We start from the raw sequence: 20,865 nt of genomic DNA on the forward strand, positions 1-20,865 counted from the left end.
ACACAAAACAGGTTAAAATACTGAATCGAGTCATCTTCCTCCTGTAAAACAATTATTTCCAAAAGGTTTTAACAATCTCCATAGACTTCAACGCTAATCAAAAGTATAAGGGTAAGGGTCACCAAAACGTATCCCTATACCCTCTTGTGCAAAAAATGGAAACCCAAACTCCTATTCTTATATTTTTCAAATATTCAAATTGTGCAAAATGTGCAATATACATCTCACCTAACATATATTTTGTGATTTTATTCAAGCATCTGCACAGAAAAGTGACACTCAGAAAACTGATAGTCAGAATTCCAAATGTACCTCATTATAACATGTTTTTGGTATGTCGCAAACAGGGGGTTAAAATGACTTGTTAGCACAGGATTCCAGGAGTATAAGATCCATTTTCATAAAGTTGACATATGAACAATTAGATACCTAATTTGTCTTGTTATGAGACTATGCAAGGTATCTCCATTTTTAGGACCTTTTTTGAAGGCCAGTCTGCTTACCAAAGTATATATCCTCAGGAGGAGAGAGTCACAAATATAATGCAAACAAGGTCAATCTGTTCAACAAAAGAGATCATTATAATGGTTTCTCTTGAGAGTCGTTAAAACTGCTTGCCTCCTGAGAATCTTTGGGTGTTCTCTCTCCAATGGATGGAAAAACATCCTTAATCTTTTTGGAAAATGATGAAAGGACCGCATTATGTCAGAAACCTCCCACCTGGTTAAAAGAAGGCTTCTCTAATTTTAAATAAATGGGTTCTTTTGCACACCTCTTAAATCACCTATCCTATGTGCCCAAAATGCACACCTTGTTGTTTTACAAAGTGTGCACCTTGTTTTTAAATGGCAGTAAACTGGAGACTATTGACCATACGGCCCGGCTCTTTCTGTGCAGAGCCGTATTTTTGTTAGTTTGTCCAATATAGAAGTCTGAGCATTTGTCACTTCACTGAACAGCATGAACAACTGTAGTCTTTTTGTGATGTCATGATGTGGTGTGTCATCCTTAATGTGCACGAGAATCTGTCACAACCCAGTAATGGGTTTGAGGAATATGGAACAGACAATAATATGGCTGTGCAATGAGCTACCCTATTTCAAAACTCTCTACATGGAGGAGGTAAAGAAGAAAGCCCTTATGGGCCTATCATAGCTTGACAATTTTGACAGCGTATGCCGACTTATGAAAAATTTGGGAAATATGATAGCTACATCGAAAAAAGTTATGCAGCTATCATACCATGATGATTTAGACAGCCCCATTTCCACTGAGCGGTACGGCACGGTATGGTACGGGTCGGAATGGTTAAGTCTGGATTGGCTTGCATTTCCATCATGAGTAGAACCCTTTGGTAGGCGGAGCATGTAGATGTCGTCATGCACGTCATCAAGAGTGCAAAGGCTTTTTGTCTTGGTGGATCATGGGATTTACTTTCATCGTGTGCAGAATGCTGAAGAATCAGTTTATGTCTGTGTTAAATGCTGATGTGAATGAATGAGGCGCTGTGACTCTTTCAACTTTTAAAATAAATTAATTGTCTTGTTGTGGCACAAAGCACCTGTGTTCTCTGGTTCTCTGGACAAACACAGAGGGGCTTCTTTTAAAATGAATTAAAGTATTTTCAGACGTTGTTTTCCAAAATCAGGACACTTTATGTGGATAAGTTTTCATTAGGCTGTGATGATGAATCGGACTGAACTGATCTAACAGGTAAGATTAAGTCAGTGGAGGCTGGCCCATAGGGGGCACTTGGGCGCTGCCCTCCAAGATGTGGAGAGGAAAAGTCATAATATATATTTAAAAAGTATTATCAATGTCAGTTTTACTTAATAGTATGTGCATACATGTAATATGAATGATTAAAACAACACTTCCTCCAACTGACTGTCATTCAACAGTGTATTTCCACTGACAGAAGCAGAGAATGTATCATTTCCTCGTCTTGGGTGCTCATTCAAGCGCCCTTCAAGTGCAGCGAAATAACCAATTGTATGTAGTTGCTAGGGAAAATTAATAAATATTTGGCAAATCAACATTGCCAAAATTAATGGCTGTGGGGCGCCGGAATTTTAGCCCCTGCTACAAAAATGCGGGAACGTTAGATTGCTACAGTCAGTGATATACATGACGCTGCAGCTGCTGCTGTCAGTCAGTCAGTCAGGAAGAGATGATGGTGACGACGACGTTTGGGTTATATTTATTTTATTTTTTTTGTCCCCGTGTGTTTTGCTGGAGTAAGTTGAAGAACACTTCCAATGTTTAAAACGGGACAAAACTAATCAAATCAATGACACCAAAGTTTGGCGGGGATCCTTTTGGAGGCGCATGGAGGTGCGCACATCAGATCTTTCTCGTGGTTTAATGACAATTGCACATCCCGGTTGGAGGAGAGACGTTTGTCTGACTCGTTATAAACCGTGTCAGGCTTCATTCACACTGTCAGCACGCACACGTCACGGAGGCTGCTGATCTGCGCGGATGGAAAGGAGCGCATCCACCTCTTCAGCTCAGGTGAGCTGACGAGCTGCTCGGATTTATTCCCGAATGTTGCTCCTGGTGTGGAAACGAGGGTGAAAATTTAAGATAAAACGAATGAGTGATGTTTGTTTGTTTGTTTTAGGGGATCAAAGCTGTGATCTTTATTGGGACAGCAGACCAGTTATAATGGTAATAGGGGAGGCCGGGGCTGTTTGTAACAGTGTTCAAAGCTGCAGCCATGCTGGTATTTTGATTTCACTTTACACGTTATGAGGATCAGTTCACAGAAGTGAAATATTCTTTGGAGTATTCCACACTCTAAAACAAATTATTTGCTCAGTTTAAAAACAAAACAAAACAAAATCCTAAAATAGCAATTTGCATGTTTTTTAAAGAAATTCTAACTCAGCCACTGAGTACACACAAGACACTTATAGTCAGACAAACCCAAGTTTAGCAACACATTTAATTAAGTGGTTTTGTAAACTTAATTTGCTTTGTCCTCTACACTGTTAATTAATTTTAACCAATTTAATTTAAAGGTTTTGGTGTTATTAGTTAGTCAAGTGTTGTGGCTGGGGTGCCTGGCTGGCTTTTGTTTCTGTCCTCTGTTTTCTGTCTTTTGTTTTTCCTTCCAGGTGGCATGCGTTCAGGACTGAGTGGCTGTGTGGCTGAGTTATTAGGACCTCACCCTGATCACCTGAGGCTGGTCATGTGCAGCTCGTCAGGACTCACAGCTGTGGTGCATCTTTATGGATTGGGGCATGGTTGCATTTAAGTCTGGAGTACACAGTGTATATTTGCCAGAGACTCGACCTTGTGACCAGACGGGTGAGATTGACGTTTGGAGAACCATCTCATCATCATGGATGCAGAGACCGTACCAGGTTTGATGCCATGGTCTGTGAAAGAGGAGGGGGTGAGGTCTCATGCTCGTCAGCACACTTCCTGAGGTACTTTAGGTTTTGTGACTAACATGAGTACAGTCAGTAAATGTGGTGTCCCTCACACCTTATTATATTGAGCTGTTATGTTAGTCGTTTAATCAGCTTCCACTGCAGTTGAGAATTTAACTGGGTGTTCCATGCCTGCAGGGTGGGAAGCTGATTGGTGATTAAGCCAGGAAGTGTTTGCTGTTTATGTACACCTTTGAGTGGTCTCTCTGTGTGTGGAGTGGTGGACTCACATGATGGTTTCTTCTTTCACAGACTCGGTTGGTCGCGGCCACCTGGGGGTGTCGGCGGGGTCCTTGGGTCCGAACTGTTCTGGCTCCGGACTGTTTATGCTGCTGGGAGCGCACCGTTCTTCCACCTCGCCAGACCGCGCACTTATTTGTTAGTAATTTAGCACTCACTGTTATGTTATTAAATTCTGTTATCCTTTGAACCGTGCTCTGCTTATTTTATACTGGGTCCTGTCAAACGCTGGTCGGTTCTCCGACTGCGTCCGACACATAACATCAAGTTATTTAATTTAAGTTTTTCAAGCTTCTTTAGTTTGCCTCCATTCCACTCAGTAATGTTCATGCAAAATATTACCTTAATTTTCTCTCGCTCTCTCTCTCTCTCACGCACACACACTCTCTCTCTCACACACACACACTGTCTCTCTCTCTCACACTCTCACTGTCACACACACTCTCTCTCTCTCTCTCACTCACTCACTCACTCACACACACACAAACATTTTCTCTCTCTCTCTTGGAAGGTGGTGTGAACATTGTAATATGTACATAATGTTCTTTTGTCAATTGAAGAATTTTTCCATATTTTGAAAGAATGTAAATTTGGTGATATTTTCTATTTTGTTAAGGGGGTGTCATTGTGAACCCCAGGATCTGTTTGTCTGAAGATAATGGCAGTGCAGTACAGTTTGGTGTACTATGTGTGTAATTGGTGTCAAATGGTGAAATGTTCTTTGCTCAAGAACTTGAGTGTTGTATTTGATACTGTTCCTTTCCAAAATAGAAATGGGGCCTAATATAGCTGTAAATGGTTAACTTGATCTGTAAAACTGCTGATTTTGAGAAGGACATGAAATGATTATTGTGGAATTGTAGTAATTTTCTGACTGTTCACTTGAATGCCTGTACTGGACAAGGCAAGGGAATCTATTGGCACAGCAGCCCCACCAAGACTGTTTTTCACCAGCCGCCACTGGATTAAGTCTTTATATTTACTCAGTGTGTGAATGATTTTAATATATGAAACAGTCTGAACTGTTGCATGAGTGCAGCTTTCAGTTGTTGAGCTAATCAATGGACAACATAAAATTATGTGTTTCAACTTATGAGTAGCATGTGTTAATAGAAGCTGAGGAGAGGCACGATGTGATGTTGGCTTTGCTGACATGAATCAGGAGTGATTGTTACATATGGACCGGGGTGGTCAGGGGGTGGTTATGGTTAGGGTGGGGGGAAGGAGTAAGATTAGGTTATGGTTAAGGTTAGGGTTGGGGGTGGGAGAAGGGTTAGGAATAGTGAGTTAAAAAAAGCTCCGTCATGAAATTTGACTCATTTCGTCACAGGAGCACGAAAAAAAAAAACCGTGAGACTGGGCTGTGGGCTGTCACTTCCTGCAGCCCATATGTGTCCACCACATGTGCTGCCATACACAAACATATTTAAAATTACTATAAAAAGTTGCAATGTATATCGTTATTCAGACCAAACTATGATTACTGAGGAGTCTAATAGTTTGCGGAAAGAAAGTGTTACATAGTCTGAATGTGAGGGCCCAAATACTTCGGTACCTTTTTCCAGACGGTAGAAGAGTGAATAGTGTGTGTGTGTGAGGGGCGTGTGTGATCATCCACAATGCTAGTTGCTTTGTGGATACAACATGTAGTATAAATATCTGTGATGGTGGGGAGAGACACATCGATGATCATCTCAGCCGTCCTCACTACCTGCTGCAGGGTCTTACAATCCAAAATTAGAACTGAAGTACGTATTTCATTAAAAGTTTAAAAAATGGTGTGGAGAGTCAAAGGCTGTTTAGCTCAGTGTCACACATTGTAGATAAAAACAGAAACAGCCTCATAGCTGATAACACAGAGAAGCTTCTTTTCATCACAAAGAATCTGCCCCTCACATTTTCAAAAAAGGCTTAGTCCTCAGTCCTCACAAACCTAGAAAAGTTATTGATGGACAATTTCAGTTCAGTTATTGGTGTTTTATATTTTGTAGTGCTGAAGTCCATGCCCGTATATAGAGGGGGTTCAGGGGGGTCCCCGGATCCTGAGACTCGTGCAGCATGTACGTCAGGTCCTGCAGCGGTTGTTGGAGAACCGGCTGTTTGTGAAGGGCGAGAAGTGCGAGTTCCACCGTACTTCTTTGTCCTTCCTGGAGTTCATCATCTCCTCCAACTCCGTCGCCCCCGATCCGGGCAAGGTAGCGGCGGTGAGAGATTGGCCCCAACCAGCAAGCCATAGGAAGCTGCAACAGTTCCTCGGCTTCGCTAATTTCTATCGGAGGTTTATCAAGGGCTATAGTCAGGTTGTTGGTCCCCTTACAGCCATGACCTCCACAAAAGTTCCCTTCACCTGGTCGGATCGGTGCGAAGCCGCATTTAGGGAGTTAAAACGCCGGTTCTCTACTGCGCCAGTTCTGGTGCAGCCCGATCCTAGCCGCCAGTTTGTTGTGGAAGTAGATGCCTCTGACTCAGGGATAGGAGCCGTGCTGTCCCAGAGCAGGGAGTCCGATAAGGTTCTCCACCCCTGTGCCTATTTCTCTCACAGGTTGACCCCGGCAGAGCGGAATTATGACGTCGGCAATTGGGAGCTCCTGGCGGTGAAGGAGGCCCTGGAGGAGTGGAGACACTTGTTGGTGCGACCTGTGGTTCCATTCACGGTTTTCACTGACCATCGGAACCTGGAGTATATTCGGACCGCTAAGCGTCTGAACCCCAGGCAAGCCCGTTGGTCTCTATTTTTTGGACGTTTTGACTTAGGATCACCTATCGCCCCAGGACCAAGAACCAGCGGTCAGATGCACTGTCCCGGGTGCATGAAGAAGAAGTCAAAACGGAGCTGTCGGATCCACCAGAAAACATCATCCCGGAGTCCGCTATCGTCACCACACTGACGTGGGACGTGGAGAACATCGTCAGGGAGGCCCTGACGCGTCACCCGGACCCCGGCGGTGGACCACCTAACCGTTTGTACGTCCCACCAGACGCTAGGACTGCAGTTTTGGACTTCTGTCACGATTCTAAGCTCACCTGCCATCCAGGGGTGTGAAGGACCGTGGCAGTTGTCTGGCAGCGGTTCTGGTGAGCGTCTTTGGAAGCCGATATCCGGGAGTATGTCCGGGCCTGTACCACCTGTGCCAGGGGCAAGGCAGTCCACCAACCGGAGAAGGGACTCCTCCAGCCGCTGCCAGTGCCTCGTCGCCCCTGGTCCCACATCGGCCTGGACTTCGTCAAGGGTCTCCCTGTGTCCCAGGGAATGACATCCATCCTGACGATAGTGGACCGGTTCTCCAAGGCGGCCCACTTCGTGGCCCTCCCGAAGCTCCCGACGGCCCAGGAGACTGCAGACCTCCTGGTCCACCACGTCATATGTCTGCATGGTATCCCTGCGAACATCATCTCGGATCGTGGTCCCCAGTTCTCGCAAGTCTGGAGGAGTTTCTGTAGGGAACTGGGGTCCACCGTGAGCCTTTCGTCCGGGTACCACCCACAGACCAACGAACAAGCAGAGCGGGCTAATCAAGAGCTGGAACAGGCCCTAAGATGTGTGACCTCCGCGCACCCGATGGCCGAGAGTCAACATCTGGCCTGGATCGAGTACGCGCATAACAGTCAAGTTTCATCAGCAACCGGCCTCTCCGCATTTGAAGCGTGTTTGGGGTACCAGCCCCCATTGTTTCCGGCTGTGGAGGGAGAGGTTGGGGTTCCCTCGGTCCAGGCCCACCTCAGGAGGAGCCGTCGGGTGTGGCGAACAGCCTGCTCTGCCCTGCTGAAAGCCCGGACGAGGGTGAAGAGCCATGCAGACCGCCGATGCGCCCCAGCCCCGGAATATCAGCCCGGGCAGGAGGTCTGGCTGTCAACAAAGAACATTCCTCTCAACATGGAGTCACCCAAACTGATGGACAGGTATATCGGACCATTTAAGATCACCAAAATCATCAGTCCGGCCGCAGTGAAGCTGAAACTCCCAGCTTCACTGCGGATCCATCCAGTTTTTCATGTCTCCAAAATCAAACCATACCACACTTCGGACCTTTGCACCCCCGGACCAGCGCCGCTTCCTGCCCGCATCATCGACGGCGAGCCTGCGTGGACAGTCCAGGCTCCTGGATGTTCGCCGGAGGGGCCGGGGTCTCCAGTATCTGGTGGACTGGGAGGGTTACGGACCTGAAGAACGCTCCTGGGTGAAGAGGAGCTTCATCCTGGATCCGGCCCTCCTGCCCGAGTTCTACCAGCGACACCCCGACAAGCCTGGTGGGGCAGCAGGAGGCGCCCATTGAGGGGGGGAGTCCTGTTGTGTGGGCCGCCCGAAGAGGAGGTACTGCTGGCCAACGCCACAGGGCGCCCTGCCTGTTGTCGGGTTTCAGGCACTAGAGGGCGCAGTGGCCACCCAGGAGCCAGCACTGACAGCTGTCAGTAATTAATCAATCAATCAATCAATCAATCAATTTTTTTATATAGCGCCAAATCACAACAAACAGTTGCCCCAAGGCGCTTTATATTGTAAGGCAAGGCCATACAATAATTATGTAAAACCCCAACGGTCAAAACGACCCCCTGTGAGCAAGCACTTGGCTACAGTGGGAAGGAAAAACTCCCTTTTAACAGGAAGAAACCTCCAGCAGAACCAGGCTCAGGGAGGGGCAGTCTTCTGCTGGGACTGGTTGGGGCTGAGGGAGAGAACCAGGAAAAAGACATGCTGTGGAGGGGAGCAAAGATCGATCACTAATGATTAAATGCAGAGTGGTGCATACAGAGCAAAAAGAGAAAGAAACAGTGCATCATGGGAACCCCCCAGCAGTCTACGTCTATAGCAGCATAACTAAGGGATGGTTCAGGGTCACCTGATCCAGCCCTAACTATAAGCTTTAGCAAAAAGGAAAGTTTTAAGCCTAATCTTAAAAGTAGAGAGGGTGTCTGTCTCCCTGATCTGAATTGGGAGCTGGTTCCACAGGAGAGGAGCCTGAAAGCTGAAGGCTCTGCCTCCCATTCTACTCTTACAAACCCTAGGAACTACAAGTAAGCCTGCAGTCATCCATGTCTTTATGTCTGTAAGACAATCCTGTAAGACAATCCTGCAGTTTAGCTAATTGGTGTGTGTCCTCTGGCTTCATGGATAGATAAAGCTGGGTATCATCTGCATAACAATCAAAATTTAAGCAACACCGTCTAATAATACTGCCTAAGGGAAGCATGTATAAAGTGAATAAAATTGGTCCTAGCACAGAACCTTGTGGAACTCCATAATTAACTTTAGTCTGTGAAGAAGATTCCCCATTTACATGAACAAATTGTAATCTATTAGACAAATATGATTCAAACCACCACAGCGCAGTGCCTTTAATACCTATGGCATGCTCTAATCTCTGTAATAAAATTTTATGGTCAACAGTATCAAAAGCAGCACTGAGGTCTAACAGAACAAGCACAGAGATGAGTCCCCTGTCCGAGGCCATAAGATCATTTGTAACCTTCACTAATGCTGTTTCTGTACTATGATGAATTCTAAAACCTGACTGAAACTCTTCAAATAGACCATTCCTCTGCAGATGATCTGTTAGCTGTTTTACAACTACCCTTTCAAGAATTTTTGAGAGAAAAGGAAGGTTGGAGATTGGCCTATAATTAGCTAAGATAGCTGGGTCAAGTGATGGCTTTTTAAGTAATGGTTTAATTACTGCCACCTTAAAAGCCTGTGGTACATAGCCAACTAACAAAGATAGATTGATCATATTTAAGATCGAAGCATTAAATAATGGTAGGGCTTCCTTGAGCAGCCTGGTAGGAATGGGGTCTAATAAACATGTTGATGGTTTGGATGAAGTAACTAATGAAAATAACTCAGACAGAACAATCGGAGAGAAAGAGTCTAACCAAATACCGGCATCACTGAAAGCAGCCAAAGATAATGATACGTCTTTGGGATGGTTATGAGTAATTTTTTCTCTAATAGTTAAAATTTTGTTAGCAAAGAAAGTCATGAAGTCATTACTAGTTAAAGTTAATGGAATACTCAGCTCAATAGAGCTCTGACTCTTTGTCAGCCTGGCTACAGTGCTGAAAAGAAACCTGGGGTTGTTCTTATTTTCTTCAATTTCCTCTCCAACTTACGGGTTATCTGCTTTAAGCTACGAGTTTGTGAGTTATACCACGGAGTCAGGCACTTCTGATTTAAAGCTCTCTTTTTTAGAGGAGCTACAGCATCCAAAGTTGTCTTCAATGAGGATGTAAAACTATTGACGAGATACTCTATCTCACTTACAGAGTTTAGGTAGCTACTCTGCACTGTGTTGGTATATGGCATTAGAGAACATAAAGAAGGAATCATATCCTTAAACCTAGCGCTTTCTGAAAGACTTCTAGTGTAATGAAACTTATTCCCCACTGCTGGGTAGTCCATCAGAGTAAATGTAAATGTTATTAAGAAATGATCAGACAGAAGGGAGTTTTCAAGGAATACTGTTAAGTCTTCTATTTCCATACCATAAGTCAGAACAAGATCTAAGATATGATTAAAGTGGTGGGTGGACCCATTTACTTTTTGAGCAAAGCCAATAGAGTCTAATAATAGATTAAATGCAGTGTTGAGGCTGTCATTCTCAGCATCTGTGTGGATGTTAAAATCGGCCACTATAATTATCTTATCTGAGCTAAGCACTAAGTCAGACAAAAGGTCTGAAAATTCACAGAGAAACTCACAGTAACGACCAGGTGGACGATAGATAATAACAAATAAAACTGGTTTTTGGGACTTCCAATTTGGATGGACAAGACTAAGAGTCAAGCTTTCAAATGAATTAAAGCTCTGTCTGGGTTTTTGATTAATTAATAAGCTGGAATGGAAGATTGCTGCTAATCCTCCGCCCTGGCCCGTGCTACGAGCATTCTGACAGTTAGTGTGACTCGGGGGTGTTGACTTATTTAAACTAACATATTCATCCTGCTGTAACCAGGTTTCTGTAAGGCAGAATAAATCAATATGTTGATCAATTATTATATCATTTACCAACAGGGACTTAGAAGAGAGAGACCTAATGTTTAATAGACCACATTTAACTGTTTTAGTCTGTGGTGCAGTTGAAGGTGCTATATTATTTTTTCTTTTTGAATTTTTATGCTTAAATAGATTTTTGCTGGTTATTGGTAGTCTGGGAGCAGGCACTGTCTCTACGGGGATGGGGTAATGAGGGGATGGCAGGGGGAGAGAAGCTGCAGAGAGGTGTGTAAGACTACAACTCTGCTTCCTGGTCCCAACCCTGGATAGTCACGGTTTGGAGGGTTTAATAAAACTGGCCAGATTTCTAGAAATGAGAGCTGCTCCATCCAAAGTGGGATGGATGCCGTCTCTCCTAACAAGACCAGGTTTTCCCCAGAAGCTTTGCCAATTATCTATGAAGCCCACCTCATTTTTTGGACACCACTCAGACAGCCAGCAATTCAAGCAGAACATGCGGCTAAACATGTCACTCCCGGTCTGATTGGGGAGGGGCCCAGAGAAAACTACAGATTCCGACATTGTTTTTGCAAAGTTACACACTGATTTAATGTTAATTTTAGTGACCTCCGATTGGCGTAACCGGGTGTCATTACTGCCGACGTGAATTACAATCTTACCAAATTTACGCTTAGCCTTAGCCAGCAGTTTCAAATTTCCTTCAGTGTCGCCTCCTCTGGCTCCCGGAAGACAATTGACTATGGTTGCTGGTGTCGCTAACTTCACATTTCGCAAAACAGAGTCGCCAATAACCAGAGTTTGATCCTCGGCGGGTGTGTCATCGAGTGGGGAAAAACGGTTAGAGATGTGAACGGGTTGGCGGTGTACACGGGGCTTCTGTTTAGGGCTACACTTCCTCCTCACAGTCACCCAGTCAGCCTGCTTTCCCGGCTGCTCGGGATCTGCCAGGGGGTAACTAACGGCGGCTAAGCTACCTTGGTCCGCACCGACTACAGGGGCCTGGCTAGCTGTAGAATTTTCCACGGTGCGGAGCCGAGTCTCCAATTCGCCCAGCCTGGCCTCCAAAGCTACGAATAAGCTACACTTATTACAAGTACCATTACTGCTAAAGGAGGCCGAGGAATAACTGAACATTTCACACCCAGAGCAGAAAAGTGCGGGAGAGACAGGAGAAGCCGCCATGCTAAATCGGCTAAGAGCTAGTAGCTATGCTAAGCTAGCGGATTCCTAAAAACACGCAAAGTGAATAATGTGTAAATAATTTAGAGGTGATTCAGCAGAAGGAGTGCTTTAGTTAAGGCACGTAAAGATTACACTGGGAAACAAATCGTAATCTAGATAACTAGATCAATCTAACTGCGCAGATTAAACAGCTAACAGATACAGAAAAACACCGCTGTGCTCCGGAACAGGAAGTGATACAATACCGCAGTGAGAGCCAACCACCAGTGAAGCTTATAGTGAAGCTAATTATCATCAGCTTCACTATAAGAGCCTGGAGGAGACACCACATTTCTGCCGAGATATCAGCTTATCTCACAGGTAAACTCTCAGCCGTTATTGTGCCGTTCGCACACTTTTCCTGTTTATAAGTCTGGCAGTTGTAACCTAGTATATTTGCAGCTTGGAGCTGGGTGGTGGAGATTGGAAGGAGTCAGCGTTTCCTACTCCTCCCTTATCATTTAAGTATACTATTGGTGCTGCACATACTTAGTGTTCCTGTTTTCTGGGAGTGGTGGATTATTCCTTCAGGAGGGACTGGTGACTTATTTTTGCTGACTGCTTACTGAGTGTCCACACACCCACCCTTAACCTGTTTTTGTTCCTGCCAGCAGTACCGGATCTGACAGCTGGAAGCAGAGGCCACCTGGGGACTCGGGACTTGGCAGCTTCAGTATACTGCAGGTCTTCGTTGGCGACGGAACCTTGTGGGCCCCGGCTCTTCTCTGGATAGGCATCTCCTACCCTCGGGCCTGCCCACACGTCACTTATTGTTTCTTGTGATTGACTGTCTAAAAGCAGTATTCGACCTGTTGTGCACATTTGCCGCAATAAATTGTATTTATTGGATTATCTATTGACCGTTCATTTGCGCCCCCTGTTGTGGGTCCGTGCATTACACTTTCCCCAACACAAGACTAACTGTTACACAGCTATTATCACACACCCTCAAGTTTCAATTTCCTCTGCCAGAGTAATCCCTTAAGTGATGAAAGGGGAAACTGCTAGATAAACTTTTCCCATGGGGGTTGAGAATTTTTGCTCCCTGGTCCCTATCCTCCTCTGATATCAGATTAGTAAGTGTTGTGTGTTGGGGGGCGGGGTTGGATATTGTGTTGGTGTTTGTGTTTGTTTTCCTTTCCAGGTGGTTTGGGACTGTTCTCTGGGTAAATTGTGCTGCAGAAGAGTCTCTCACCTCTGATACAAGGATTTGCTGCACTTGTGGCATTCACGTGCAGCGCTTACTCAGGACAATCTGCTGCACCTGTGGCATTCACGTGCAGAGTAAGGACTTTCAGCTGGTGTCAATAGAGAAATGAGGAGCTGCATTTAAGCCAGCGGTGATGAGTGCTGACTGCCGGAGAATTCAACTTTTCACAGCTCAAAACAACGTTGTGTCGACCGTTTGGGGACGCTGAGGGTCGCTCCAGACCGTACGTCTGTGAAGGAGGACGAGGGTGAGAGGCAAATGCTGTCAGCACACATCAGAGGTGACTTTATTTGAATCTTTATCTATGAAAATAATACGGCAATTGTGCGTAGCTAAATTTAAATACTAAAAGTCAGTGTCTTGTTTGCTCCTCGCGGCTGTGGCGTGCGGAGTGATAATCCTCCACCGGCTGCAAGCAGCTGTTCTTTTAAATAACGCTGAGATCGAACTGAACGTGTTGCTGATAAGTAAGCCTCTAATAGTTTTCTGATATTTATATTGAAGGATATCACCTTTGTTTCCTCCTCACAGAGTATAGTCCGGGAAAGGCCACCTGGGGGGGGTGTCGGCGGAGATCCTGAGTCCTGAACGTTCGGGCTCCAGTCAGTCCAGGCGCAGAGAGAGCGCGCCGCCTGTTTAGCCACCACCAGATGTATTTTATTTTGACGTTTATGTACAGCATGACAGGGTGATCAATAAACTTGTTTCTTTGGAACTGGTTCTAGTTATTTTAGGCTGGGTTCAGTCGGGCCTTGGATCGCCCTTTTAACTTGCGCCCCCACAAAATAGTAAGCTTGTAAATACCCATGTAGACACACAATTACACTTGTCTGGTTTGTAAAAACACGTTTGTATAAGCTGAGAAGTAAAGGGAGCTTCTCCTTCCTGTTGGAAATACTGTAAAGGTGCAAATATTCGCGTGGGATTTATGCGAATTTCGCGAGTTAAACAAGGTCGCCAAATTAAATACCGCTATTTTAATATATAACGTACATATACGTACATATTCATAATGTAAACACGAATATTAATACCGCTAAATACTAGGTCTGTTAGAAAACTATCCGACCTTTTTATTTTTTGTAAAAACTATATGGATTTGAATCATGTGCACTTGCATCAGCCAAGCTTGAACCTTCGTGCGCATGTGTGAGTTTTTTCAGGTATAAAGTTTGCATTAATGTTATCTTGGTTCTTCCTGGGTGGTTCTTATGGCAACTGATCCAGTCCCAAGCAAGGACTATTTGTATATAAAAATGTATTTCCTAAAATGATACATTTTAGGTTTCAAATGAAATTTATGTAGCTTTTTACCCCTTGAAATCCTCAAAAAGCTTCTGCTTCAGGGGGCTTCACCCCCCCTGAGCTCCCCACAAGGGCGTTGCCCCTCGACCCCACCGGGGGCCCTGTGGCCCACTGGACCCCCAACTCAAGGATTTGAACCCCCACTTTCACATTCCTATATACAGCCCTGAAGTCCACAGTTACATTTCAGTTAGATGTCTGGCAGTGTCATGTTTGTTAAGAAACACATGATTAATGTTAAAGGACAATTTGTTGTAGTCAAAAAGTGATGTTACATGATTTAAGTAAAATGTTTGTAAATAAAAACAAAGCTAATGATATTGGTAGCAGTTACAGTCAAAAAGTAAGGAACAACTGATGAATAAAACATGTTTTCAAAGTCATCATAAAACTGTAATGTTATCATTATTTGTGTCTTGTACTCAGTCTGGAAAAAAGTGGTATTGGTGCATCCCTACCTGTAAGCATGTGCTGACAGCTCTTCACTTTCAGCATGTTGGACAGTGCCTTTCAGTTGATCACATCTCCTCTCTTTTAAAAAACAAAAATAAATGTGTGTTAGATTATGGGGGGGTCACATTAAAACAGGTAACCATCATCGTTCCATATCTGCGCATGCAGCAAAACATACCCACGGCACCTTGTCCAACTATGCCATGCTCGGGCTGCGCTGCTGTCCAAGGTGCTGAAAGCATTGAGGGAAAACACCCACTGTGGGTCCGTGTCTCATATTGTGCTACGCACCAGCACTTATCACCACGGAGGTCACATTTATGTAGGATCTGAGTGTTGTCTCAAAGCATAACGTCATATTTCCTTAATGTTCATGAGCCAGGACATCAATAAACTCTGCCGTACCTCCTTGCTGAAAGAAAAAGAGACAGAGGCAGAGAGAGAAAGGGAGAGAGAGAGAGTACTCCACTTAGTTGCTCATGTTTTGAACATGCACAAAACTTTATGATAATCTTGCTGGATATCAGCTGGCGTACTATAAAATAAAGTCCATTCTACAATGCTACATGCTACACCATCTTCCCAATATATATACCCAGTCTAGCGACTTGTGTGGCGTGCGGGTTGCATGCGCTGCATGCACACCACAAATAGGGGTGGAGAGTGAGATGTACTTCTGTCTTGCAGGTGCACAAATAGCAGGTGTGGAGTATAGAACTTCTGACAAATGGCACCTGTGCAACGATTGTGTGTCTTACTGTCATTGCACAGCCCATACTAGCCATGTTCCTGATTTGGGTCAGTCGTACAACGGCAGTACATGCATTCTTGACCTGTACAATTTGTGCAGTAATGAAGGTTTTCATGGCAATCTGCGCCTTTCCACGGCGCGAAAGACATACATGTGATGCGCATGTCTCATGTACGGTTTGGCCATTTTTCACCCTTAAGCTGCCCATAACAGCACATACGGCAAGTTGTGAGGGAGGCTATAGCTATTCCATGATGTCTGTGGGGGAATCTCAGTACCTTTGCCTTTGACTTTGTAGCAGTAGGAGAACCTTTGACTTTGGCTATAAGTCTTTCTCCTGTACAATTCATTTCTATGTGGATGATCACCATCAGACTGTGTAGTCTCTCCATGATGTCCATGTCTATGGAGTTTCTGTATGTTTTCTGTTCGTGTCTTTTTCCTGTGTAACTAATTTCCCTTTTGCTTCATTTTCATTCTTTCTGTTTTCCTTCTTTCTTTGCTGCTTCTTTCTTGCTGCCCATTCTAATGAATGAGAAGACACCAGTCTAGCAGTAGTCTGTGTAGTCTCTTCATGATGTTTGCAGGGGACTTTTACGCCCTACTTGGTTATGAATCATTCTCCTATGCAAGTATTTCCTTGTTGGTTCTTGCTGTTGCATCTTAATTTTTTTTCATCCTTGTTGCTTGTTTCTTCTTCTTTTTACTTTTCCTTCTTCTTTTTGTTGCCCAAAACAAATGGGAGACTGCACCATCCCAAACCATTAGGTTCTATGCGGTCTCTCTGTGATGTATGTGGGGTACTGTGGTACATTTTTTGATCAGGAGTCTCACTTTAATTAGTGTAATGTACAAAAACAACATAGAAAATAATTTACCAAAGTGGGACCTTTCATATTTCATATACAAATATGTAAATAAATATGGACGTACAAGCATATTAATTGACTAATTCACTGTGAAAAGGGAATTATTTTGTTTCTATGCATTATATGCTGATCCTGCCATCCAGTGGGCATGTTAACACCAGTACAACCATGAAAAAAAAAAAGTCATACACATATCCCCAAACGTCACCCCTGCATGGTGCAACATCTTGGAAGTGGAGCAGTTTGTGAAGACCTTCAGGAGACATTTCACCCTTTTTTCATTTTTGTATATTATCTCTTTCATACTTTACAAAATACGCTACGTTGCATGCAGAGTATAAAGCACCATCACAATTCTGCACCTGTTGCTTACCTGTGCAGTCGTCATAGGTTCATTCGACAAACTGTCTACTCCACACAGATTTACCATAGAGTGCCATACTGTTTGTATTTTTTCATAACTGATGTAAATAAAGTCCAAGACATATTCAGTGACTTGGAAATGTTCATGTATCCATCCACTGACTCGTCTGACGGAAACTGTCAATAAAACTGATTATTTACAGGTATTATACCAAAGGGGCCCATTACTTATGCAACCCATCATCTTGGCTTTTATATTACATTTCATGACCAAGCTGGACAAAAGGTTGAAGTCAGAAAATTTCACCTCAACCAAGAAGATTCAGTATTTGCCTTGGTTTGATACCACACTGTTATGTACTCATTGACAATTTGACAATTTTCTGTATTAAGATTGGTTTTAGGACTGGAAATGTCATGTCAAATACTGATTTTAACTCTCGAGGCATTGAATTTTTCATAGTGATGAGAGCTATTTCTTAACCTTGATCATATTAGCATTGTATAATGCCAAATCACAACAGTATTGCTTCAAGGCACTTCACACAAGTAATGTCTAATAACCCCCCGAGCCAGCACTCAGGCAACAATGGTAAGGAATGATTCCCTCTGGTCGTAATGAGGAAGAAACCTCAAGCAAACCAGACTCAGAGGGGTGACCCACTACGTAGGCCATTCTAATACAAGGTTTTTACAGATTTTACAAGAATTTCTTAATAAACACAAGAAATGGAAAAACAGAAACAGAAAAAAAAAAAACAGAAGACCAACAAACACAGAGTCCTTAATTGAAACTAAAGAAGTAGTCAATTTTGGGCCCTAATCTACGTGTCCATGTCCAGCACTGTTAGGCCCCGAAGAGGTACCATTTCCAGTCACCGGTGCATCCTGATGTCAGTCTGGCACCCTGGGGTGCAGGGCCAGAATCCATCAAAGGTTTCGTCAGTGCCTCAGACAGAGAGAAATAAAAACTCTCTACTGTTGTAATTAAATTCTCAACTCAAATTTCAATGGAGCCAAAAGGTGAGACTCTCAATTTACCACTTGATTTATGCTCCCATCCTCCACTATAGTCATGAACTTTTGAAAAATGACCGAAAGAAGAAGAAACAAACAGCAGAACTGAGATTCCTCTGTCGGGTAACTGGGCTTACACTCCATGATAGGATGAGAAGCTCGACTATCCAGGAAGGACTCGGAGTAGAGCCGCTGCTTCTTCACATCAAAAGAAGCCAGCTGAGGAGAGTCGGACATTTGATAAGGGTGCCCTGTGGTCATCTTCCAAGGGAGGTCTTCCAGGCACCTCCAACTTGGAGGAGGCCCCAGGGAAGAACCAGGGCACAATGGAGGGATTATATTTACCAGCTCACTTGGGAACACCTCAGTATCCCCTGGAAAAGTTCGAGGACTTGGCCGGAGATAGGGAAGGTTTAACCATAAGTGTTGAGACAAATTATAGACACATGCTTCAAGTTTTCATTGGTGGTACTATAACAGTCGTTTCATAACCAGAACTTTGTGGCGGTCCAACCCAAACCTGAAGCTTTTGTCTGTGGTATTCCTATAAGCAATGCCCAAACAATTGCACAAACAGTGTTACCCTCTATAGTGTTTATAATATTATATTTTAATATTATCCAAAGTATATCTTGAACTCAGAACCAGCAAGAATTGTGGGCAATTAGGATTAATGTTAATTTTTAACAATCACTGTTAATTACATTTATATATATATATATATATATATATATATACATACACACACATATATATATATATATATATATATATATATTTTTTTTTTTTTTTTTTTTTTTGCAGTATAAAGGTGTAGAGGGAATGTCAGGGAATTTGAAAGGCTTTGTACATGGTTCATGCATTTTGAAGAAACACTACAGTCGAAAATGCTCTTATTCAAACATCTTTTAAACAATTTTGGTTCCATTTTTGCAAAGCAAGGCTCCATCAGTCATTCCACTAAAGGCATATATTACAACAAAGGCTGCAAGAGAAATATCTCAGTAAAACCACAGACATCATGAACACCAGCCAAATTCCTTTTCTGCTCAGGTCGGGATCTTGCAACTGATTTTTCAGGATGGGTTTGAATGTATGCTTACTGGTTCTTTTTGTACAACCAAATGTTCTCAGGGTGGGGGGGGGCTTCTTTTAACTTAAAAAAATGACGTTTCGGGGTTGATTTAAAGTTTTATGTTGACCAATCTTAATAAGACAAGTTGGGTAAATTTTTAAAATGATTCGACCAACACAGAATCACATCTTTTAGTTACAGTAGTGTTCAGAATAATAGTAGTGCTATGTGACTAAAGATTAATCCAGGTTTTGAGTATATTTCTTATTGTTACATGGGAAACAATGTACCAGCAGATTCAGAAGATTCTCACGAATCCAACAAGACCAAGCATTCATGATATGCACACTCTTAAGGCTATGAAATTGGGCTATTAGTAAAAATAAAGTAGAAAAGGGGGTGTTCACAATAATAGTAGTGTGGCATTCAGTCAGTGAGTTCGTCAATTTTGTGGAACAAACAGGTGTGAATCAGGTGTCCACTATGTAAGGATGAAGCCAGCACCTGTTGAACATGCTTTTCTCTTTGAAAGCCTGATGAAAATGGGACGTTCAAGACATTGTTCAGAAGAACAGCGTAGTTTGATTAAAAAGTTGATTGGAGAGGGGAAAACTTATACTTACTTAACTTTGCAAAATATTATAGGCTGTTCATCTACAGTGATCTACAATGCTTTAAAATGGACAAAAAAAAAAAAAACAGACGCATGGAAGAAAACGGAAATCAACCATCAAAATGGATAGAATAACCAGAATGGCAAAGGCTCACCCATTGATCAGCTCCAGGATGAACAAAGACAGTCTGGAGTTACCTGTAAGTGCTGTGACAGTTAGAAGACGCCTGTGTGAAGCTAATTTATTTGCAAGAATCCCCGCAAAGTCCCTCTGTTAAATAAAAGACGTGCAGAAGAGGTTACAATTTGCCAAAGAACACATCAACTGGCCTAAAGAGAAATGGAGGAATATTTTGTGGACTGATGAGAGTAAAATTGTTCTTTCTGGATCCAAGGGCCGCAGACAGTTTGTGAGACGACCCCCAAACTCTGAATTCAAGCCACAGTTCACAGTGAAGACAGTGAAGCATGGTGGTGCAAGCATCATGATATGGGCATGTTTCTCCTACTATGGTGTTGGGCCTATATATCACATACCAGGTATCATGGATCAGTTTGGATATGTCAAAATACTTGAAGAGGTCATGTTGCCTTATGCTGAAGAGGACATGCCCTTGAAATGGGTGTTTCAACAAGACAATGACCCCAAGCACACTAGTAAATGAGCAAAATCGTGGTTCCAAACCAACAAAATTAATGCCTCGCAGATGTGAAGAAATCATGAAAAACTGTGGTTATACAACTAAATACTAGTTTAGTGATTCACAGGATTGCTAAAACAGTTTGAACATAATAGTTTTGAGTTTGTAGCGTCAACAGCAGATGCTATTACTGTGAACACCCCCTTTTCTACTTTTTTTACTAATAGCCCAATTTCATAGCCTTAAGAGTGTGCATGTCATGAATGCTTGGTCTTGTTGGATTTGTGAGAATCTACTGAATCTACTGGTACCTTGTTTCCCATGTAACGATAAGAAATATACTCAAAACCTGCATTAATCTTTTTAGGCACATAGCACTACTGTTATTCTGAACACTACTGTATAGTCACAAATTACTGATTGGTGGATTTATAGTCAGCAACACATATTTAAAAAGTGCTCCACTGCCTGAATATAGAAATATATAATTTCAGAACTACTTACTCGTATCCAGATTGTTTGTAACCTGGACAGGTTTCACCACACCATCTCACCAGTTCATTTTTCATACTACTACTGTGTCTATTTACCATCTTGCTCAGCATAAAAACATCCAGGCTTTTATCCACACTCTTAAAAATGAACCACTGTCTCAATGAGAAACAATTTGTATAGATTTTTGTAGTTATTTCAACTTAACTAGAGGTCTTGTGGCATCAAC

Source organism: Thalassophryne amazonica, chromosome 9, assembly GCF_902500255.1.
Source record: "Thalassophryne amazonica chromosome 9, fThaAma1.1, whole genome shotgun sequence".
Taxonomy (NCBI): domain Eukaryota; kingdom Metazoa; phylum Chordata; class Actinopteri; order Batrachoidiformes; family Batrachoididae; genus Thalassophryne; species Thalassophryne amazonica.